The sequence below is a fragment of the Ochotona curzoniae genome, unplaced genomic scaffold (assembly GCF_017591425.1).
Source record: "Ochotona curzoniae isolate NIBS_2020 unplaced genomic scaffold, NIBS_Ocur_1.0 contig_2754, whole genome shotgun sequence".
In the NCBI taxonomy this organism is placed as follows: Eukaryota; Metazoa; Chordata; class Mammalia; order Lagomorpha; family Ochotonidae; genus Ochotona; species Ochotona curzoniae.
In genome coordinates this window covers 28,911,858-28,929,334 of record NW_024465582.1, presented here as the reverse complement: position 1 = coordinate 28,929,334, position 17,477 = coordinate 28,911,858, and the positions used below count along the sequence as shown (strand labels likewise).

The window sequence follows — 17,477 nt, the reverse complement described above, 5'->3', positions numbered from 1 at the left end:
CATACTTTCACTTCCATTGAAATATTCTGAATAGGAGAAGATGGAATCATTTGCAGGCATATGTAAGAAAAATGGGGTCTCTATTAAAAAGGAAGACATGTAGAATGACATTCTGAAGAAATGCATTGAAAGGAAAAAAGGCATGTGCATATTTAATGCAGTTCTTACTGGAGAGGACAGTTTGCTTTCTTGTCATCAGATCCATTAAGAAAATTCAATTAGTGTCCCTTAAAGATTTTGATCCTGAGTGCCTGTTAGGCACTCACAGGAGATATTCTTTAATTTTGGGTTGTTTTTGCATAGTTTTTCTGAGAAGTCTTCATCATGTTTCAACGTGAGCATTTCCACCTTATAGCCAAATTTCTGTCAGCCCTTCCTTCATCCAGCATTGCTGGAGCGGCTCTAAGCAACAGTGGCCTGAAGGTGTCTAGCATATAACTGTGTAAATTGAGTTTTTGATGTCTATGAAAGCCTGTATTTCTCCACCACCCAGCGAGTGTTTGTACTCCAAGTCTGAGGGACTGTATTAATTAGAGTAATCATAAAATTTTTAAGACTAGAGTTAAAAATGATCAAGTCATCATTTCAGAAACAAAATTTCTACGTTCTGGTAGGATCCTGTTCTGTGTCCAAGATCAAGGGTTAGCAAACATTAAAAGGCTTGATGGAAAATTTTTTTTCTATTTTATGGGCTACATCATCTCTGTCATAAATGTTGAACTTCCTGTGGCACATCAACAAGAAGAGCATGCCGTGTGGATGGATGGGTTAGTGACCTATACAGATCATGCTTTAGATTATGGTAATCTTTGTCCGTGATTTCACTTTCTGAGAGATTTCAGCTTTCTACAGTCCGGTGTAGTTTAAAAACACTGGGTGGAAAACCCAGAAATAAACAAGTCTTAGCTTTTCAATACATTTTATTATAGTACTTTTATAGTTGTTCCATGTATTTATTAGTTATTATTGATCTTTTATCATGTCTCGTGTATGAAGTTTTATCATGGGTGTGTATGTACTGTAATATAACAATACATGCAAGGTTCAGCCATCAAAGGGTTTTTAACAGAACCCTCAGACTCCAGATAAAAGGGAAATCTTGTATATACATAACATGACTAGAACAGACAGACCTCATAAACGTTTCGTGTGCTGCAACCTCTCTGACATAAAGTTCAGAAACATTTAGAATTAAGCATTGCTGCAGATATCTTTGGCCTCTCCGTTTTCTCCAAATGGTCTTGGCTCTCACACAGCGGTGGTGCAAGACTGGTGTCAGGAAACCATCAACACACAGCTAACCCCCGAACCTCATCTTCCCTTAGATGATCCTAGGAGTAGTCAGGAGGAGGCTGCCCCATCGATAGTGACTGTATCCTTTCTCAAGTTGCACTCCTCACCCTCCGGAGTGCTGGCCAGTGAGGAAGCCCTTGTCCATCTTCTCTTGTTCAGGCAACATTGTGAAAAATGGCATCTTTTGTAAAATGACTATCAGAATCAATGAAGCCTTTTATTATTAGAGATCTGTTCTCCATGAAGCTAGCAGAAACTGGGAAGAAGGAAATATACTTTTGCCCCCATTAGCACCATATTGGTACCAGTCTACTCCTGATAAACAGCGTAGGCAGAGAAAAATTTCTCGTCTGAAATGATACCATTTAGCAAGAAGCATGTACTTCATATCTATGAGGGTATCTCAAAAAAGCAAACAATGTGAATTGAAAGATATACTTATTTTGCTGCAAAGCTTTCTCAAAGTCCAAATGTGTTTCATTAACTTGACATTAACTTATGTTTCATTAACTTTGTCACACAGAGCATACTTTGGCTGTTATTGATATAAATAAGATGCTACTAACAAGTTGTGGTTTAAATTTGTTTTAGATAATAACAGTAATAGGATTATTTTGTGGTGATTACCAGGAATGTTTAAGGAACTATTGCTGTCTATAAAATCAAATCAAATAAAAATGCTTTAGAACTATAATTAATCTTAAGATCATACATTAGTTAGCTATTCTATGTTGTGGAAAAACATTCAGTCTATTTCATAATATTGAAAAGAATATGATATTTCACCATCTCTTTATAAATGCTGTTGCCAAATAAGAAAATTATATAGCTTTCACCATATGGCAACTTTTTTTCATGTCAAATATACTTTTCGGAAAGTAGAACTTCAGAGGGGGAAAATACAGAAATAAGTATATATGGGGGACTTTCATTGCTCTCTATTATTTGATATTTCTATTTCGAACTGTGGCATGTTAAATCTAAGTTGATAAAGGTGTGAGTCATCCTGTAGGCCACCATAATCTGGTGACATGGATTGCTTGATATTATGGTAAACAAGGGGCCTCATGTAGTAAACACATTTAGAAGCTAAAATTCAGGACTCAAACATGACAGAACCCCTAAGCCTCCTCTGAAACTCCAGACTAAGTCTCCAGGGCCTTAGCAATTTGTTTATGCATTCTTCTTAAATTCTTGTTGGATGCGTGAAACTATAACTGTTGATTCCAAATATAATATTGGAATAGGATATTAAATAAATATTGTGTTGGGATCATCATCTGTAATTATAGATCAACATCTAGAAGAAATCACCTAGCTCCCATGAGTGTAAATAAAATATACAGATTAAAAAATGAAAATGTTGGGGCCAACATGATAGCCCAACTGGCTAATCTTCTGCCATGCAATGTTGGCATCCAGAATGGGTGCCAGTTTGTGTTCCAGCAGATCCAATTCTGATCCAGCTCCCTGCTTATGGCCTGGTAAAGCAGTGAACAATGCTCCCAAAGCCTTGGGACCCTACATGCATGTGGGAGACCTGGAAGAGCTTCCTGGCTCCTGACTGCAGCTCAGCTGCAACCATTGCAGCCATTTGGGGAGTGAACCAGCAGATGGATGAACTCTCATTCTCTGTAAATCTGATCTGCTTTTCCAATAAAAATAAATATTTTAAAAAATAAAATGGTTTTCTCCATGAATAGCATATTCAAATCAAGAAGAATAGAACAAATATGGGGAAATGATTGAATTAAGGTGAAGAAATCCATTCTCTAATAAATCTAAAACTTAATTAAAGCCTGCTTGATGTAAATTAAATAGCATAGAAAAAACTTTTAGATGTGCCCATTAAACCTCCGTAATTAATGCTACCTAGAAAAAAAAATAGAATTGAAAAAGAGCCAAATGACCCATGCAATAGAATCTTCCAACATGAAGCCTTGTTGCCAAAGGACAGGAGGAAGTTTGTGGGGTAACTAGAGGTAATAAACAGTATTGTATCCCTCCCTGATGGCCTGGTCACCTTTCATACTGTCTATGCATTTGACCACTCCTACTTCATGAAAATCTAATGTGCTGGGGAAAAAATTCATGTCTACATCAACAAGATATCCATGGAACATTAGAAACACTTGTCTCCGGCTTATGATTCCTCTGTGAGTGTATTTTCAACACGCAACTATATAGGAGCATACATTATGTATGGAGGCACTGCTGTCTACTTTGTCCCTCATTGATTCTTTACAATAAATGATTGCCTGGGCACTATTATTATACCCATTTGTCAAGTGAAAAAAAAATGGAAATTAAATATGTTGCCAAAGACTTGAGGAAACACACACAGTACATTATAGATGGAATTGAATAATCCTAATTTTCAGAGAGGAGAAAGGTAATTCCTGTGAGTTATAACCTTAGGCAATAGAACATTAATCTTATTCCCTTAGTTTTTCTTGTAAATGTTGCTTTTACCGAGGTTATCCAAGGGTACTTTCTACAATTATGTGTCATGTCATACTTCTGACATTGAAAAAAAAAAAAGATCACGGTTAAACTACTCCAAGGACAACTACCCTGCAACCATATAGTCAAAACTTATTTCCCTGAGTATTCCTAATGCTACCTCTACTCAAAAAAAAAAAAAAAAAAGAAAAGAAAAGAAAAATAAGCATTCCATTTTTGTCAGCATGAATCAGTCAGTACGATCAACACAGATATTTCAGCTGAAAAGCTCTTTTTTCTCGATCATGATGAAGATCCATGTGGTCGCTGCTTCTGAGGTTACCCTGTAAATCCTCTGAGCAGTGCTTCTGGCCACCTCCAGTCTGAAGTCTCCCGTGTGCAACATGCACTCATTGAATTTTCCTGACTTGATCTTAATTTGCTCTGACACTTTCTTCTTCTGTTTTACTTTTGTACTTGACACTGTCTTCTATTTTATACATTTCACTTATTTATATTGTTTATTACATTTTGTCCACACAAGTGAAATCCTATGAAGATTATAATTTTTCTCTGTCTGTTGTTGCCATCTTTCCACTACCTGGCATAGGCGGTTATTAGGTGAATATTGAATGGATGAATGAATATATTGGTGTGAATTTAACATTGGTGTGGAAGTCCAAAGCAGTTCTGAATGGCTCTTTCAAAATTATCTTGTGATCTTTTAGAAAATGATGATCATTGGGATTAGGTATAGGGTCACTTGTTAATGCACATCAGGGTGAACTAATTTGTTTTTCCTGTAGTATCAATACCTCACAGAAGAGATATGCCGCTTGTGTATCCAGACTTTAGTCAGCAATAAATGTAATCTTCCATGACGAGCTCATGACTTAAATGGCCAAAGGCAGAGTGGCTGCTCAATTGAACACTTCACATGCTTTATTCTCAGACATTGGATCTCATTATTACAGTGCTTGGGGTTTGATATGTGGGTCCATTTCTTACTCCAGCACCCTGCTAATGTAGACCCTGGGAGGTAGCCATGATGGTTTGAGTAAATGACATTCCGAGAGAAGGCCTGAGCTGAGTTTGTGCTTTATGCCCATAGCCCATTTTGAAAATTCTGTTTCTTCCTGTTGTTGAATTTGTGTTGTGGCTTTTCAGTGGAGGGGATGATATTCTGCCAGCTCTACTTTCAGTTCATGGATGGTCTCCCAATGAAACTGTTGAATTTATCTGGACATAAAATGTTGGACTTTATGCATGGATCATTCCCTCAATGATGAAATTATGACTGGTTATGAGCTGTACTGCCGTAATGATATGGAGGAAATCAATATGGGGGGAGGGCTTGAGAAGAGGTTGGGGGATCCTGGAGGCTATGGAACTGTGGAAATGTGTCATAAAATGAAATTTAAATACAAACAAACAAAGTTGGTGAACGGGAGAGATCTAAAAACCAAATCTTCTGCTTGATTTTTATAGGATTCCCTGTATACTGATGATGGTGTCACTTACCAGTATCACTAACTGTATATTATATCTGATTTTTACTACTTTATCTGAAAGGTGGAGTAAGAAAAACATAGATAGACAACATTCTCATCCTTTGTTTCATTTTCAGAGGTGTTAAAAAGTGAGCTCTTTGGGAGCTAAGATTCTTGTGAATTTTGTTTATAGTTGTTGCCAAAAAAAATAAGCCCATGCCTGTTGTATGCTAGGTGCTCATTATATATTTTCACATTTCATAATAAGAAATAGTCAAACAGAATAATGGATTGGCTGATGGTGCTGCAGGAAAAATTCATAATGCACGTGGAGGGGCCTGGACAATGAGGGATATTGCACTAGAAATTTTAAAGTCATTTTCAAACACCAGAGAGTATGCATTTGGTATTAAATAGCAAACAAGGTAAATGCAAAGTGTGTATCTACAATTTCGAAACTGTATTTCTGGTATGGACAGGGAAATTATTTGTTGAATACATAAAGTGAAATAACCAACTGTTCATATTTTTCTGATATATAATATCTGGCATGCATACTGGATGTTGGTAATTATTCCCATTTTGTAGCTGTTTTGTGCCTGCTAAGAAACAGTTAACTCATTCCCTTGTGGTGAAAATGCAGTTTCCTCCCTGGTTTTTGTAGTGTAACTTTGAAAACCGATGTTGCCTTTGAGTTTGGAGTAATTTGTTATTCTGTCCTTCAAAGAAACCCATGATAACAAATCAAACCACTGGGAACCAATTCCAATTTTCCTTGTTTGAGTAGGTAACTGAAATGACATTTTGAGAAATCATCTTATAACTAATCTAGAAAATAATACATAAAAGCCAAAGTATGGCGAAAGAATGAATAGCGACGTATTTAATCGTTAAATGCTTGTGGGAAAAAAGAGATCTATGTGCCTTTTATTTTGAAGCCCTAGTACTTTTAATCACTTCAGAATCAAGAAAGAGGAAAAACTGCTTTATATCCTTGAAGCAAAGTCTTAAAGCCCTGAACTTGAATGCCAGGATGCTTGTATTTACAGACATGAGACTAATGCTAATTATGAATAACTCTGGCTTATTAGATGCTGGGAAACTTTCTGTTGGCTTAAAGGGGATATGACAATTGTATCTTTCTACATATTATTTATATAGGAATGCATTTTTGTTAGGTGTTTGGCTTCAGGAAAAAGAAAAGAAGCCTTTAATACTGAAAAGATGAACGATGCTTTATGGTAATATGAGATCTCTGAATCATTACTTTTTTCAATACAGATGACTGTGAAATTCTCATCATGGAAGGTACCACATAGCCATCATCATCTTGTGCCAAGTATCCCGAGTTTGTATCTGGTTCATAGCTCTCTCTTGGAGCCGGTCACTGTGATGAGTCTACTTTAATAGTTTCCTTAGCATGATTCTTCATTACACATGTAACTTGGTATTAATATTCATGAACCCAAAAAAACCAATGCAGCATTCAGTCCTCACAGAGTAGCTTCAGCAACTTTCTCTTCTTGATCCCCCAGGTTGACAGAACTGAGATCAGAGTTAATTTTTTTTTTTTAATCCCAGTCTATATTTACTACTGAATCTACAGTGAGGTCACCAGTCTAGACCCCCTGTTATCAGAGTCTGGCATAAACCCCATTTTGCCCTGAGAGGACTAAACGGTCTGCTAGCTCTTGGTTAGGGAGGTTGACATGAAACAAGGGCTTCAGAGCCCACTGTTGTCTTGTGGAGATGATATGCCTAGCTGCATAGGTGAGCTAAGTCCCTGGGAAGCTTGCAAGAACTCACCAGGGAAATTCCTGGGAAATGATGACTGATAATGGATTGTAGGTGACTCACATGGCTGCATCAGGAAGCAGCTGAGGAGGAAATCTACAGGTCTGTCTCTGGGACTTAGAACAATGTGTCTGGGATTATCAGATGAACAGCACTTCCCCTGAGCCACAGTTGAGTGGGGGATGAAGCCAAGTTCTGGTACCTTTGTCTTTGGGTTTGCTGTGGGACCCAGATGAGACGGCCAGCCTCCTGGGCATATATGATGAACATTACTCACTGTGAGTGTCCAGGGAAAGGACTGCTCTGGGGTATCAGCCAGTGAAAAGCGCGGTGACTGAGCATAGGATCTGGTTTGAGACTGAGCTCAGCAAGGCTTCTTCCTGAAGCACAGGTGATCACACACATTGGGGTCTATGAGAGGATAGCATCAGTCACTCTTAGACTACTTTCCAAATGTGCTTTGAGATCAAGGTCAGCAGGCAATTGTGTGCAAACCCTGCATACCATTCCCTCATTTTGGGTTACTCATAGGTGTCTATTTATGAGTTTGTATCCATTAACAGGGTCCTCTGGCTTCTAATTACAATTATCCCTTTAGGAATCCTTCAAAGCCAAGCCCGGTGTTTACTCACTATAGTCTGTGCTTTTATTTTTTCCTTTACTTTTGAAGGCATTTTTCTGGATATAATATTGATTATTAGGGTTGATTTTGTTTGTGTGTATGTACATGTGTGTTTTTTGTTTTTGTTTTTGTTCTTTTCCACCTTCACATGCTTCTTTCTGACCTGTAATAATTTGGTTGATTGATCAATAATCTTATAGATGTTTCTCATACATAACGAGTCTCTTTTCTCTTAGTGCTTAAAAAGATGTATTTATTATTTTAATTGTAAAGTCAGATATACAGAGAGGAGGAGGAGGAACAGAGACAAATCCTCTGTTTGCTGCTTCACTCCCCAAACAGCCACAATGGCTGGAGCTGTGCCGAACTTAAGCCAGGAGCCTGGAGACTCCTCCAGGTCTCCCACGTGGGTGCAGAGTTCCAAGGCTTTGGGCCATCCTCCACTGCTTTCCCAGGCCACAAACGGGAAGCTGGATGGGAAGTTGGGCTGCCAGGATTAGAAATGGCACCCATACGGGTTCCCAGTGTGTGTAAGGCAAGGGCATTAGCCACTAGGCTACTGGGCCCAGCCCTCTCTTGCTGCTTTTAAGATTCCCTCTTTATCATTTCAGGTTTGGTAGGAGCAAGTTAGCCATTAATCTTTCTACCAATCCCAGACATGCAAAATATGGTAGCCCCCTAAGTGCTCTGAGGCAAGCCAATCAGAAAAAAAAAAAAACAGCTCCTAGGGCAGCCCTGTGGAGACAGTACATCCCCTCTCTTCTCTTTCCTCCAGAAGGAGGAAGATCTGATCTGGGTATTTATTCCCTATTGTACTGAGCTGTGCCGACTTCTCTCTGTGATGGTGCAGCCTTCTGAAGTGGCACCAAGCTGTTGGTTTACGCTTATTCTCAGAGTTGACAAAGTACCCACTGGTGCTCAACTGGGGCCAAACAGACACGTACTTTGGCCTCTCAACAAGTCAGAATGTTAGACTCATATTGCACAAGGGAGAACTCATGAATTGATATTTTTCTCCTGATCACACTGCTCTACATTGAAATGGAAAAACGATATTATATTTGGGATGACCCAATTTTTGTAAGCTGTTTTAAATGTGACTATTCTTATCCTTGATCCAGATAGGGGACTAGACTTTTTAACTGCTTTCTGAATTCTCTTAAAAACTTTTTGTATCAAAAATTGTTAAGTTAATGTCTCTGTGGCAGAAGAAGCTCTAAAACTCCTATTTCACTATCATGTTGATACAACTGCATGGATTGCTTCTAAATATTTAGTGCCTTTCCGATTCCATCTCACATGGCCTGCATTGACAGTTTTATAAATATTACATATATATATGTAAACATAAACTCACAAATTCATATATATAAGCTTAAATGTATAAGTTTATACACACATATATAATTTACATAAATATTTCTTGCATATATTATTGAACCCATATTCAGTTCTTATCTAAGAAATGGTTAAGGAAATTCTGTACAGGTCCACTGTTCTGTTAACTATTGTAATTACTACACTGGTACATATTGGCATTCATGAAAAAATTTCATGTCTATTATAGCAAAGCAATTTCAGAATCTACTTTTTATTTTAAAAATATTCTTTATGTTCTCCTACTTCTTCCTTTTAATTGAAAGACTCTTTAGGCCCATCCAAAGAAAGGGAAAGTGAGAGTTATGTAGTAATATCAAACCCAGAAAATTAATTGAAAGAATAGAAGTTTGGATTATGTAAATTTCATACATTCATGAAGATTTTAGTGTCTACACATTTTTATGAAAATATATTTCTAAAATTTTTGTTTTGTGTTTTCATAAATATTTTTGTGCTATGATGTCAAAAATAAAACTTTTCTTGTGATTCTACACCTTTTATTTTATTTTCTAACATTACATTCATTAGTTGACCAGAAAGTTTTAGAGAAATATTAGCAATGTTATCTTTCTGTTAAGACAGTAAACTTTGGCATCAGGTAAACCTCACATCAGGACCTGGCTTTACCGCTTACTAATAGCATCACCCGAGGTAGAGTATCCTTGTTACACCTCAGTTTCCAAAGCTGTAAAATTGGAGTAGTAACCGTCTGAGTAATTTTTGTGAGGGATGTATTTTTGCGACATGTCAATATAATGAAATTATTAAAAATGCTAGATAAAAGTGGGTGATAGTGAGCATTTGATGTTATTATTATCCTAATTTTAATAATAGCATGCATGGTCATTTTTCACTACCTATAATGATGAGAATGGATTTAGTAAATTCTCTTGATCCATTCGATGTCAATCACTTTGCAGTTACTGCAAAATCAAAACCAACAGCATGGGGATAGGCATGTGGTGCACTGGTTGAAACCCTGCATGTTGGAGGGAGGCAGTATGCAGTGTGGCTCAAGCACTTCCTTCCTAAACTACCACCCACACAGGGACCTGGATTGAGCTGTGAGCTATTCCCTTCCACCTGCCCCACCCTGGCCCAGATGTGGGCATTGGGAGTGAAGCACTAGCTGGAATATCTGACTTTAAATAAATAAATAAATGGACTCCCAATGAAACTGTTAGCTCTGTCTGACAATAGGATGCTAGACCCTCTGCCATGGTCCATGCCGCAATGATGGCCTTATGAGTGTTTACGAAGAATTATACTGTAGTAATACAATAGGGGAACTCAGTGGGGAGGGGGTGCTGTGGAGAGGGAATAAGGGAACTTGCAGGACATATGGAACTGTGTCATAAAATGATAATAATAAGTGGAAAAAATAAATACATTTTGAAAAGTATAATTCCTTTTTATTTCCCTGAGTACACACACACACACACTCACACACATATGTGTATGTGTGTGTATATATATATATAAATAATTTGAAAGAGAAGATGTATATATATATCCCTGAAGAGGTAAGGGATAAGAAAGAAGAGACAGGGAGAGAGAGATGACTTTCATCTGATGGTTCATGGGGTGTGGGTTTCCCAAAAGCAGCTTTGCCCACTGCTAACCGCTAAAGTGTCATTTCCCATTTCTTCTGTGTAATCAGGAAGTTTCAGTTTATTTTTCATCTCTTTCTCTTCCACAGCCCAATCTTTGTTAGTTCATTCTATATTTACAGACTTTATACACACACACATATATGACTTTATTTGACATTATGGTTTTGCAATGTGATCTAATTGTAAGCTTGTAGTTTCCTCATAGGAAAGCTTTTTCAAAACTGAGACAGTAAGCTGGCTGCTGTTTAAGCCATGTTTCTCAAAAGAGATGATTTCCAGAGGTCATCAAGAAAAACAGATTAACTTAGTTTTTATCATTGTGATTCTACTATTGCACATCTTTGTGAAATAAATCATTGGGCAAATTTATGTTTTTCTTCTAAACAAAACTCTTCCAGTAACAAAACAGAGTCCACTTAATTTTTGAAGGTATCTTGAAAAGGCACGATGCTATTTCCAGGTTAATTGAATTTTCAAGTTTCAGATAGATTTTCTGATTGATGAGAATATTACTGACTTAGAAATATTTCTTTTTCTTTTAGGAATTTATTGTCAAAATTTTGGTGAGGTATAGGGACTGGCTTAGAAAGACCCCAGTAATTTCTGTCAGCTCTAACGAGTATGAAGTTTCAGTCTAAACTTGGAGTGTGGTCTGTGGATGTTTGAGAACTGTATGTTATCCTCGTGTCAAACTGGGGTGGGGATTTCCATTTTTACCTAGCAAATCAGTACATAAATATCTGCTTTTAAATGGTTTGTGTCAATCCAATAGGGTGCCTTCCAAGTTTTAAAATATCTTAGGTGTTTATTGTTTTGGCATGTGAGTCTCATATAGGATTATCTTCAGAGCAACATTAAAACTTAATATATTAAAAAAAACTGCATGAATTTCAGAACTGGTAACATTGTGATTAATTCATCTTTTAATTCACTTTTTATACAAATTTTTGAAAGTAGTCTCACATTTGCAAGAATAAGTAAAAAAAAACTTGAAAACATGAGGTTTTGCACCTTTTTAAAAGATTTATTAGTTTTTTTAAAAAAAATATATTGGAAAGTTAGACATACAGAAAGGAGGGGAGACAGAAAGGTCTTCCATCTGTTGATTCATTCCCCAAATGGCCACAACAGCTAGAGCTGAGCCAATCTGAAACCAGAAGCCTGAAGCCTCTTCTGAGTCTCCCATGTGGGTGTAAGGTCCCAAGGCTTTGGGCTGTCTTTGCCTTCCCAGGCCACAATTCAAGGAGCTGCTGCTTCTTTTTTTTTTTTTCTAGCTATGCTTCCTTCTTTATAAATGTATCCTTAGGTGCAGTCTAACACAAAGAATAGGCCTTTATAATAGTAGCATTATATTTTATTTGGCAGGATTGAACGCTCACTTAGGCTCATAAAGAAAAACACAGAAACTATTGGTACTCAATGTCTTGGATATGAATTTCAATGTTAGTAAAAAAAATAGAAAGAGATTGATATGACAAATTATTGAAAGGTAGCACCTTGGAGAATGCCTTGAATGAAGATAGAGTTAGTACAGGCATCAACAGACAGTAGAAATTACAGCAAAAGCAGGCAGAAAACCAGAAGAAGTATCTTAGGTATGGGGAAATGGCATTGCTTGGACAAGCCCAAGCTTGTCCTTTCTTCAGTAGCACCTGTAACAGATCCTGTTTCACTGACCTGGGTGCATCTGAAAACCCCTAAGTCCTGTGCATCACCTCTGTTTTTGTCTCAGCGGCTACCTACATCGGTGATGGTCCCTCTGCTCATCTTTGGTCCAGAAGGGATGGTGAGTGCTTATCAGAGAGGTAGCACCTAATTCATCTCCACCATCCAGAACAAATTTGAAAATTGAAGGTGTTTAGTAAATACTCAGATTTACGCAGGGAATGATTTTGTGATTAAGATGGGTTGCTTTCAGAGATTAGAGAGGCGATGATACATATAAGAAATTGTACAACCTGTAAGAGAGAAACTGTAGATTTTAGTGGCTGGTCTCAACAGAGAATTGCTTGTGGTTTTATAACCCCAATTAAGTGTTTTCATTGGACTAGTGGCTTTCCATCAATAGTGACCGGATTTTGGCTCTTCCATTGTAAACACATGATGAGGAGCTATAGAAAGGAGAGGAATAGGGAATTGTACTCAGAAAGAATTTGTTTCAAGTTCTTTGATTAGCATCTATTAGTTTTTACTGTAACAATTGGCACATCTGCCCCATGTGCATGTCCACTCAGATATGCCATCTATCCGTCTATGCAAAAACAAACTTTGTTTTATAAAATGCCGATGAATATAGATGTTAAGGCTTTTTCAGAAAATTTAATTTTTGTATATGCAAATAGATCACATATCAAAAACAAGGATCTTCAACACCCTAAATACTTGCTTAATATCAATTATATACCTGTACTGAGGTGGGTTCTTACCACTTCGCAAAAAAAAAAAATAATAATAATAAATAAAAGGAAAAGCAAGAAAATGAATTATCTACCTTGCATAGACACTAGAGAAATTGAAGAAGGAACATAGTAATAATCATTTATAGTAAATTTAAAGTTAATGCTCTTTTACAGCATTTTATTTTCCTAAGGTGAGTCATTCAGAGAGATATCTATCCTAAAAATGAAAATGATCCCATTATAGTTATTTGTCTATCAACAATTCCAAGTTGCCTGATAACCACGAAGAACTTTGTTTTATTGTAAGAAGTTCCCATTAAATTCTTTCAGATATTTTAGAGTTTCTTTTCTTTTGGTGTTACTCATCTTAAGCTGAATCACAGAAATTTCCATGAACAGTGTTTTTACATGATGACCTTTATGGTGCTTTTAAATGAAAAATCGTGCATTTAAAGTATAGGCGCTATTCAAGCTAGCAGTTGACTGAAAGGCCTGACACAAATTCATCCCCAACTCATAAATGACATTTTACAGCACTGGAAGATAGCCTCTCAGAATTTTTGTATGAACATCACTTGTGATACTTTTGTTTGATGTTATTGTTTTATCAAAATGGTGGCAATACAATCTGTCCTTTCTACTCAACATTATATCGCAAATATAATCACATCGTTCTGCAGTGTCTAAACATCCTCAGAGCATTTCAACATGTAATTAATGTATCCAAATTTATTCAGCCAGTTCTTCACTACAGCAATTAGATTAGATCTAGTTATTTATTATTATTAATGATCTGCAGTGAACATCTTTGTGACTGAACCGTTGCCAAATAATCTTATTATACCACATCTAAAACATCAAAACCATTAGCCCTAAAATGTTAGTGCTTAGAAAAATCAAGCTGAAGACATTTTCAGACTCCCAGGCCTTAATCATAGAATATCTGTGTGGGTGGACCTGGAGCAGACCCTGGGAGTCTGAATTTTGGTAAATGTATCTGGTGAATCTAATATAGTCATGGAGATATTACAGATGCAATGTTTTTTCCTGACTCTTTTCAAAAATGACATTTCCCAGCAATAACATAAAGAACTGACTGCTATGGAATACACACACACACACACACACATATATAAACATATACATACACCTACACACATTTAACCTCCTGCCTTGTATCTGGAAAAACTGTTACATTTATTTTGAAACATAATTGATGCACATTTATCTGGAGTATGAAATAACCTTTTGTTGCCCTGATTTTTAGTGGTGTATGTCAGCACACAGACCCCTAATGCTTTATCATTTTTATGACCCAAATTCAAATAGTGATGCAAATGAAAGTGAGTGATAATGTAAGGCTGGCATTTGGCACAGAGGGTTAAACTGCTGTCTGCAATCTTGACATCCCATGCGGGCACTGGTTCATGAACTGGCTGCTCCACTTAGGATCCAGCTTCCTATTAGTGTGCCTGAGAAAGCAGTGGAAGATGGCCCAGGTGGTTGGACCCCTGCACCCATGTGGGAGACCCCAACAATGCTCTGCATTCCACCTGGACCAGTGTTCGCCATTCAATCATTTGGAAGATCTTTCCCTGTCTCTCTTTCTCCTTCTGTATGTGTGTGTGTGTGTGTGTGTGTGTGTGTGCTGTCTCCTCTTTGTAACTCTATTAAAATAAATAATTTTTAAATTATATGATTTTCATGAGTATTCTAAAGCTTTTACAAAAGTTTTATCAAAATAAAAAGACATTTGGGGAGCTTGGCTTTAAGTTGGGGTTGCAGAATTGAATATCACAAACACCCAGGCATTCATCATATAACTTGGGTTATTACAGTCCTGTTTGGATGATTGCAATGCTAGCACGCATTAGCAATTGTTGATCACTAAGCAAAACATGTGTCATTCAGCCAGCTTTATTTAATGTTTAAAAAGCTTTCCTACTTCCCTGCTTTGTTCTGTACACGTAAGTTATTAGCAGAGTGATGACCCTTTAGCAATCCAAGAGTGTGGGTTCAGTCTGCAGGTCTATTGCATGAGCATGACAGATACACACAGGTCCCCATTCCTCATCTAAAGCTTAGAAAGTCCAGGTGCATATGTTTTCTCTTTGTTTTATATATTTGCTGTCTTGTCAAACATGATTTTAACATTGGTTTTTACCCCACCAGAGTATTTCATAACTGAAAGTGATCTGAGAGATTGTTTTCTATAAATTCTTGATTTTATGCCTTAAAAAAACTGAAGCCCAGAAAGGTTAAGTAGCTTATGACCACAGGAGCCATTAGTGGTAGATAAGAGCCTAAAATGTCCGCCTCCTGATGTTTGCAAAGATTTTCCTTAATTTGAAATGGGCTAAAGATCTCAAATCTGCTCATGTATTTGAAAATGAAAGCATGAGACTTGTTAAGTTGTGGTCAGTTAGTGAGAGTCTTTTTTGTAATATACATCCTGTACTTGTAAATATAGTGTAATAGGATGGTTCATTGCTCCAGACTTAACTAATATCTGAGTTTGGATTCTGGCTTATTGGGGATCAACTGTGCTTACTTGCCTGAAACTGTGGGGTTTCCCCAGACTTAGATACTTGTTTTTAAAATTACTTATGTCCCAAACCAAATGGATGGCTGGTCACTCTAGTAACCAGGTGTGGCCAAGGGTGATAACTTACAGATATGTTTTGTATTGAATAAAATGAGAAAAATAGAAGAATCTAACTCCTCGGGCTTTGGTAAAAATTATATGAGATGGTGTTAGGAAAGCAGTACTCCTTGACTATACCATTTACTAGGGATTTCATAAGTATTAGTGGCTATTATTATTATTGATGTTATTTTATAAAGTCACTTTATTCTTGAAGCACAGATTTCCAGCACGTACATCTTCAGAAAGAGAGGATTTTTTTTTCTTTTAGTTTCATCCTCTTCTTTATCTATAGGGTGCTCTGTCTATGACATTATACAATATAACCAGGGCTTAAGAGAGTCTGCCACTGAATATCTTTCCACGTTTTTCAGATCTATCAGGAAGATTCAGATTTCCTATTTGTAAATCATATGGAAAGTGGACAGCAAAGGAAGCCTAGCACAGTGTAGAGGAAAGGATTACAGTAGTGAGGGCTGCCATTTGGTTGAATGTGAACTATGTCCAATATTGACACTTCTGATATGCTGTTGTGGGTCCAGAAAATACCCCTGAGAATTAAATATGATGATTTCAATTATCAGAGAAATCTAACCTGATTTGCCGAGAGCTCACCTCAGCGAGCCTAAGCAACTTGTCCAAAGGCATAGTATAAATAGTGGTATGAAAAGAATTTGCAAGTGGGCTATGTGCTGTGGTATCCCTGTCTGGACACCTGCATCCCTTGTTGGAGTGCCTTGTTCAAGTCCTGCCAACTCTGCTTCTGGTCCAGCTTCCCCCTGAGGCATCTTTGGAGGCAGCATGTGCCGGGCCATTGCCATCCACTTGGGAGACCAGATGGAGCTCTTGGCTTCTGGCTTGAGCTTTGCTCAGCGTTGCTAGTGGCAGGCATGTGTGGAGTGAACCAGTGTTTGGGAAATCCATGTCTCTCTCTTGCTGGTACTCTGCCATTCAAGTAGGTGAAAATAAATACATTAACAGATTTTTTGGGGGTAGATGCTCCAAAATCCCTACTGTTTTAACTTGTAATCAATAGGTTTATTTGGGCAAAGGTACTTTTCCTGCTTGGGCTATTTCTTCAGCTCTAAAACACAGAAGGAAAGGAAATTGCCACTGATGATATTGTATCACATTGTGGGTAATGAGCGATATACATCATATGCATGGTTATTTAATTTAATACTTATGGGTAAATATTAGCACCATAAGAAAATAAAGTCTTAGATTAAACAACACTCTGAGAATACAACAGCAATTTGACAATGCAAGAATTCAAAAATCCAATATTCTATTGCAGCATATTTAGTAACATTTGATCATTCTGTAATTCTGAGGGTAAAAATATAATGAATATTACTAGAAAAGACTTTCTTGCCACATGGAAATAATGATTGCACATAAATTGGTAGATTTTTTAATCTAAGAAAATCCATAATGATTTTTTTCTGTATTTTAAACTCGATTGTCCTTTGCATGTGGAAAATATGGCTCAATATGTAAAATTTAGCTCTAGATTAAATATAATTCTACACCATACTCATAGCTTTTCATGTCTTTTTTGTCTCATCATACAGTGTTATAAAAATTCACAGAATATTCTAGCAATATTGACATATGGAACTATGTATTTCAAATCTGGTGCTAATATAAAGAAAAATGCAAATTTATTTCCCCCTTCATAAATATGTGAATATGTATGAATATATATACACATGTATTAACATAAACAAACATAAATAAACATGCTACAAACATGTATCTTGACACATCTGTATGTCAATATATATATATATATATTAA

At 36.9% G+C, this 17,477-nt stretch overlaps 1 protein-coding gene across 1 annotated transcript in view; it reads left to right on the top strand.

Annotated features, from left to right (window-relative positions):
* The window catches only part of PDE4D (phosphodiesterase 4D), a 1,371,497-nt gene that overhangs the window by 452,432 nt on the left and 901,588 nt on the right, over window positions 1-17,477 (top strand). The window lies entirely within an intron of this gene.